We start from the raw sequence: 7,186 nt of genomic DNA, 5'->3' as shown, positions 1-7,186 counted from the left end.
CCGGGGTTCCCAGGAGGATCAGGCTGAAGCTGGGACTTGGCCTGAAAGTGTCCCCTCGCATGGCCACCCCCTTCCCCTTCCTGCTCCTCTACTCCTGGTGCCCCTCCATCCAGGGGCCAGACCTTAAAGAGTCACCCGCAAGAGAATCCTGGTCCCAAAGGAGCCTTCTGGGGGACCCCTGCTGAGAGAGGTTGTGGGCATGGCCCGCTGGGGCTCTGCCCGACCCAGGGCTGAGAGATGCAACCTCCCAGCTCTGGGTCCCTGCAGGAAGTGTTGGCAAGCACAGGGCCAGTCCTCCAAAGGCCCAGGTGCAGGGAGCCCAGGCCAAGCAGCCTGTGGAAGAAGCCACATGCTGTGCCACCCCGGGGAACACGACTGCAGGCCACGGCCCTTCCCACCTCCTCCTCCTCCTCCTCCTCCTCCTCCATCTCCTCCTCCTCCCACCCCGCCCCCGCCCCCGCCCCCACATGGCACAGGGCCCAGAGACACCTCAGACACTTGCTACCCAAAGTGCAAAGGGCATCAGTTGCTCCTCCAAACCCCCCCCAGCCCAGCAGACCGCATTGTCCAGCCAGCCCCCGGGCCTCCCTGGGGTGCCCAGCACAAAAGTGCAGACACCCACCGGACCCTCCATCTCAGTTTTCGGATGTTTTTGCCACTCTAAGGACCCGCAGGCCAGCTGGGCCTTCTGGCAGGACAGAGAGCCCCGGAATCCGACGTGGAGAGCTGGGTGTACGTCCCCATGAGGAGGCGGTCCCCACCTCCGCGGCTATCCCCTTGCGGGGAGCGGCAGCCGCGGGGCCTCAGAGAAGACACCAGGCTGGGCCCCCACGGCACAGCGGGAGCACGTCCCCCGCAGGCCACTTAGCCACGGCGGCCAGCCGGCGGACGGTTGGGTTGCGCGAGACGCTGCGGCCGCCCTGCTACCGGGTTCCTGGGAGGGCGTCCTGGAACCAGCGTCCACACCAAGCCCTTGGAAGGCCCAGGCGACGGAGGAGCCCCGTCAGGCAGGGGCCGAGGACGGTGACGGCCCGGGCGGGGAGGAGCGTGTCAGGCAGGGGCAGAGGACGGTGACAGGTGACGGCCCGGGCGGGGAGGAGCGTGTCAGGCAGGGGCAGAGGACGGTGACGGTGACAGGTGACAGGCCGGGCGGGAAGGAGTCAGTCAGGCAGGGGCCGTGGAGGAGACGGGCTGGGTAAGGGTTAGGGTTAGAGTCAGGGCACAAGTCACAATCGCAAAGACCTGGAAGCCACCCGAGTGCCCATCGACCCACGAGTGGGTAAATAAAATGTGGCGCGTGGACACCACGGAGTGCTATTCGGCTATGAGGAGCAGCGGTGAGGGGGCACCTCTCGTGGTTCTCCTGGCCAGAGCTGGAACCCGTTCCAGTAAGCCAAGTATCCCAAGAATGGACACACGAGCACCACGTGCTCGCGCTCACCAGCAAATGGGTACGAACCGATGGACACCTAAGTGGACACAGAGGAATCACCTTCTTCGGGTGGGTGTCGGGCGGGTGGGGGGAGGGGATGGGCGTACACATCCATTAGGAATGGGGTGGGTGCGCACCGACTGGGGGATGGGCGCACTTGAAGCTCTGACCCGAGGGGGGAGGCTGGGAGAGGGCAATGCACCCGACCTTAACATTGGTGCCCCCACAATATGCTGGAGCAACATGAGAGGTAAATGAATAAGAACACGGGGGGGGAGGGGGGCACGGGCAACACATGTCACCTTAAAACTTGGACTCCCATCATCTGCTTGAAAAGAGAGAGAAAAGAAAATGCAATAATAGAGATAAGAGACACTTTTTAAAAATAATGAATCCGGCCGGGCGCTGTGGCTCACGCCTGTAATCCTAGCTCTTGGGAGGCCGAGGCGGGCGGATTGCTCAAGGTCAGGAGTTCAAAACCAGCCTGAGCAAGAGCGAGACCCCGTCTCTACTATAAATAGAAAGAAATTAATTGGCCAACTGATATATATATAAAAAATTAGCGGGGCATGGTGGCGCATGCCTGCAGTCCCAGCTACCCTGGAGGCTGAGGCAGAAGGATCACTCGAGCCCAGGAGTTTGAAGTTGCTGTGAGCTAGGCTGACGCCACGGCACTCAGTCTAGCCTGGGCAACAAACCGAGACTCTGTCTCAAAAAAAAAAAAAAAAAAATGAATCCGTAGAGAAAAGTAAAAGGAGGCCTGTGGAGCAGGTCTGGGTGTGACTCCGGATCCCCGAACATCAGGTGCCACCACCAAAGATTCCTACGTGTAGCCCATAGAACCCCAAAAGCAACGGGACGAGTTCTGGTCACATACTCCCTCAAAATGACATCCAGGCCTTCTTCTGGAACTCCCTCCCCTCTCAGACTCTCAAGGTTTCCTCCGGCGTGTCGGCTCCCACAGAGCAGACCTTTGGTCTGAGACCTGACTGTCCAGAAGCCACGCATGCTGCCGCGTGGCGGCGGTGTCACGGCTCGGGACAAGAGGAGGCCCCACGGTGCGGGCTGGGGCGCCAGGCACCGCGGCGGGCGCTGAGGGTGGGGGTCACCCCCACCCCGGGCCGCCCCCGCACTCCCAGAAACGCCACAGAACCAGAGGCAAAAAAAAAAAAAAAAGAAGAAGAAGCCTATGGCACCCGGTATTCCCGGGCGGTCTCCCATCCAAGTTCTAACCAGGCCCGACCCTGCTTAGCTTCCGAGACCAGACGGGATCGGGCGCGTTCGGGGTGGTGTGGTCGTGGACGGCGGAGGGCGCCCCTGCCCCGCTCAAGAAGCCGAGCCTCTCTGCGCTTCCCCGCCGCCTCCTCCCGCCCCAGGCCCCGCGCCGGGCCGGGCCTGTTGAGTTCGCCGGCCGGGTCCCGTGGGCTCCGAGGGACGAGGGACGGGGTGACAGGCGGGGCGGGCAGGGAGCGGCGGGCCGGGGTTGGGGGCTGTCTCTCTATACACACACACTCACACTCACACTCACTCACTCACTCACACTCACACAAGATGCGCCTCCACGGCTGGACCCGCCAAGGTGGAGACCTTCCAGCCCCCCTCCTCTCCTCGCCTGGCCTCCTTCACCTCCCCGCCCCCCACCCCCAGCGCGCCTCCGGGGCCGCTGACTGCGCACGGGCGGGGGCGCTCGCCCTTTGACCCCAGCCAGGGGCCACCCTCCCCCACAACCCCTTTCAGCTGTGCCCCCCACCCTGTGGCCCGCGGCCGCCTATTCCCCCGGGCCAGGGCTGGGGCACAGCGCACGGGGGAGGGGAGCCAGTGTATGGGGCGTCCCTCTCTCTGGGGATGTGTCCCATGGGTGGGGTGGGGTGGCGTGGTTTGTGGGGCGCTGAAGAAATCAGTCCCCTCCATCTCCTCCCTCTGGAAAACACCCAAGTCCTTGGAGAACTGCCCGCACCGCTACCGTGGGGGCCGGGACCCTCCTCTGTGTCCTCCTGTGGCCCAGTCCAAGGGGCCTGGGCCTGGCCGGGGCTGCATTGGACCCCAACCACCCTGGCGTGTGGACTCGCTAAAAATCGGCGATTAGATATTGGATTCCAGCGTCATTGAGGTCATTTCACTAATGAGTGCACCGCAAAGAGTTTCCTAATCCATCTGTGAGGGTGGCAACCGAAAGAGAATTTTAGAGCTGACAGAATAGGCGAGGAAAGGCATAGGAGATTTCCACACCCAGTAAGGAAGCCTTTTCCGAAATGGAAGAAAGAAAGGAGCAAACAGAGACACCGGTAGCCCCCCGCCCGGATGAGAGTCTGCCCCCGAGAGAAAGTACCCTGACCAGGTTCTCCCGTGGGTGGGTGGCGAGCTAGCGGCATTCAGAAGAGCGAGGCCCGCAGTCTGTGCAGAAGACACCTGCACTCGGGTGTGTGTGGCGGCACAATTCACAAGCAGCTCCAGATGTTAATCCAAGGAGAAGCCAGGGAGTTCCCAACGCCCCAGGTGTCCTCAGCCCACGACTGGCTGCTGTGGGAATGCGAAGCCCGGCTCCTTGTCTCAGAGCGGGGCAACCAGGAGGTGTGATGTCCACCCCGGGGTTCCCAGGAGGATCAGGCTGAAGCTGGGACTTGGCCTGAAAGTGTCCCCTCGCATGGCCACCCCCTTCCCCTTCCTGCTCCTCTACTCCTGGTGCCCCTCCATCCAGGGGCCAGACCTTAAAGAGTCACCCGCAAGAGAATCCTGGTCCCAAAGGAGCCTTCTGGGGGACCCCTGCTGAGAGAGGTTGTGGGCATGGCCCGCTGGGGCTCTGCCCGACCCAGGGCTGAGAGATGCAACCTCCCAGCTCTGGGTCCCTGCAGGAAGTGTTGGCAAGCACAGGGCCAGTCCTCCAAAGGCCCAGGTGCAGGGAGCCCAGGCCAAGCAGCCTGTGGAAGAAGCCACATGCTGTGCCACCCCGGGGAACACGACTGCAGGCCATGGCCCTTCCCACCTCCTCCTCCTCCTCCTCCTCCTCCTCCTCCCACCCCGCCCCCGCCCCCGCCCCCACATGGCACAGGGCCCAGAGACACCTCAGACACTTGCTACCCAAAGTGCAAAGGGCATCAGTTGCTCCTCCAAACCCCCCCCAGCCCAGCAGACCGCATTGTCCAGCCAGCCCCCGGGCCTCCCTGGGGTGCCCAGCACAAAAGTGCAGACACCCACCGGACCCTCCATCTCAGTTTTCGGATGTTTTTGCCACTCTAAGGACCCGCAGGCCAGCTGGGCCTTCTGGCAGGACAGAGAGCCCCGGAATCCGACGTGGAGAGCTGGGTGTACGTCCCCATGAGGAGGCGGTCCCCACCTCCGCGGCTATCCCCTTGCGGGGAGCGGCAGCCGCGGGGCCTCAGAGAAGACACCAGGCTGGGCCCCCACGGCACAGCGGGAGCACGTCCCCCGCAGGCCACTTAGCCACGGCGGCCAGCCGGCGGACGGTTGGGTTGCGCGAGACGCTGCGGCCGCCCTGCTACCGGGTTCCTGGGAGGGCGTCCTGGAACCAGCGTCCACACCAAGCCCTTGGAAGGCCCAGGCGACGGAGGAGCCCCGTCAGGCAGGGGCCGAGGACGGTGACGGCCCGGGCGGGGAGGAGCGTGTCAGGCAGGGGCAGAGGACGGTGACAGGTGACGGCCCGGGCGGGGAGGAGCGTGTCAGGCAGGGGCAGAGGACGGTGACAGGTGACAGGCCGGGCGGGAAGGAGTCAGTCAGGCAGGGGCCGTGGAGGAGACGGGCTGGGTAAGGGTTAGGGGTAGAGTCAGGGCACAAGTCACAATCGCAAAGACCTGGAAGCCACCCGAGTGCCCATCGACCCACGAGTGGGTAAATAAAATGTGGCGCGTGGACACCACGGAGTGCTATTCGGCTATGAGGAGCAGCGGTGAGGGGGCACCTCTCGTGGTTCTCCTGGCCAGAGCTGGAACCCGTTCCAGTAAGCCAAGTATCCCAAGAATGGACACACGAGCACCACGTGCTCGCGCTCACCAGCAAATGGGTACGAACCGATGGACACCTAAGTGGACACAGAGGAATCACCTTCTTCGGGTGGGTGTCGGGCGGGTGGGGGGAGGGGATGGGCATACACATCCATTAGGAATGGGGTGGGTGCGCACCGACTGGGGGATGGGCGCACTTGAAGCTCTGACCCGAGGGGGGAGGCTGGGAGAGGGCAACGCACCCGACCTTAACATTGGTGCCCCCACAATATGCTGGAGCAACATGAGAGGTAAATGAATAAGAACACGGGGGGGGAGGGGGGCACGGGCAACACATGTCACCTTAAAACTTGGACTCCCATCATCTGCTTGAAAAGAGAGAGAAAAGAAAATGCAATAATAGAGATAAGAGACACTTTTTAAAAATAATGAATCCGGCCGGGCGCTGTGGCTCACGCCTGTAATCCTAGCTCTTGGGAGGCCGAGGCGGGCGGATTGCTCAAGGTCAGGAGTTCAAAACCAGCCTGAGCAAGAGCGAGACCCCGTCTCTACTATAAATAGAAAGAAATTAATTGGCCAACTGATATATATATAAAAAATTAGCGGGGCATGGTGGCGCATGCCTGCAGTCCCAGCTACCCTGGAGGCTGAGGCAGAAGGATCACTCGAGCCCAGGAGTTTGAAGTTGCTGTGAGCTAGGCTGACGCCACGGCACTCAGTCTAGCCTGGGCAACAAACCGAGACTCTGTCTCAAAAAAAAAAAAAAAAAAATGAATCCGTAGAGAAAAGTAAAAGGAGGCCTGTGGAGCAGGTCTGGGTGTGACTCCGGATCCCCGAACATCAGGTGCCACCACCAAAGATTCCTACGTGTAGCCCATAGAACCCCAAAAGCAACGGGACGAGTTCTGGTCACATACTCCCTCAAAATGACATCCAGGCCTTCTTCTGGAACTCCCTCCCCTCTCAGACTCTCAAGGTTTCCTCCGGCGTGTCGGCTCCCACAGAGCAGACCTTTGGTCTGAGACCTGACTGTCCAGAAGCCACGCATGCTGCCGCGTGGCGGCGGTGTCACGGCTCGGGACAAGAGGAGGCCCCACGGTGCGGGCTGGGGCGCCAGGCACCGCGGCGGGCGCTGAGGGTGGGGGTCACCCCCACCCCGGGCCGCCCCCGCACTCCCAGAAACGCCACAGAACCAGAGGCAAAAAAAAAAAAAAAAGAAGAAGAAGCCTATGGCACCCGGTATTCCCGGGCGGTCTCCCATCCAAGTTCTAACCAGGCCCGACCCTGCTTAGCTTCCGAGACCAGACGGGATCGGGCGCGTTCGGGGTGGTGTGGTCGTGGACGGCGGAGGGCGCCCCTGCCCCGCTCAAGAAGCCGAGCCTCTCTGCGCTTCCCCGCCGCCTCCTCCCGCCCCAGGCCCCGCGCCGGGCCGGGCCTGTTGAGTTCGCCGGCCGGGTCCCGTGGGCTCCGAGGGACGAGGGACGGGGTGACAGGCGGGGCGGGCAGGGAGCGGCGGGCCGGGGTTGGGGGCTGTCTCTCTATACACACACACTCACACTCACACTCACTCACTCACTCACACTCACACAAGATGCGCCTCCACGGCTGGACCCGCCAAGGTGGAGACCTTCCAGCCCCCCTCCTCTCCTCGCCTGGCCTCCTTCACCTCCCCGCCCCCCACCCCCAGCGCGCCTCCGGGGCCGCTGACTGCGCACGGGCGGGGGCGCTCGCCCTTTGACCCCAGCCAGGGGCCGCCCTCCCCCACAACCCCTTTCAGCTGTGCCCCCCACCCTGT

At 62.9% G+C, this 7,186-nt stretch overlaps 2 pseudogenes; both read right to left on the bottom strand.

The window, feature by feature from the left end:
- Positions 1-2,616: 2,616 nt before the first annotated feature.
- Positions 2,617-2,735, bottom strand: LOC142871120 (uncharacterized; annotated as a pseudogene).
- Positions 2,736-6,615: 3,880 nt separating this feature from the next.
- Positions 6,616-6,734, bottom strand: LOC142871119 (uncharacterized; annotated as a pseudogene).
- Between the last annotated feature and the right edge of the window lie 452 nt (positions 6,735-7,186).

This window comes from Microcebus murinus, chromosome 5 (genome assembly GCF_040939455.1).
Source record: "Microcebus murinus isolate Inina chromosome 5, M.murinus_Inina_mat1.0, whole genome shotgun sequence".
NCBI lineage: Eukaryota > Metazoa > Chordata > Mammalia > Primates > Cheirogaleidae > Microcebus > Microcebus murinus.
This window is presented reverse-complemented; position numbering and strand designations above follow the sequence as displayed.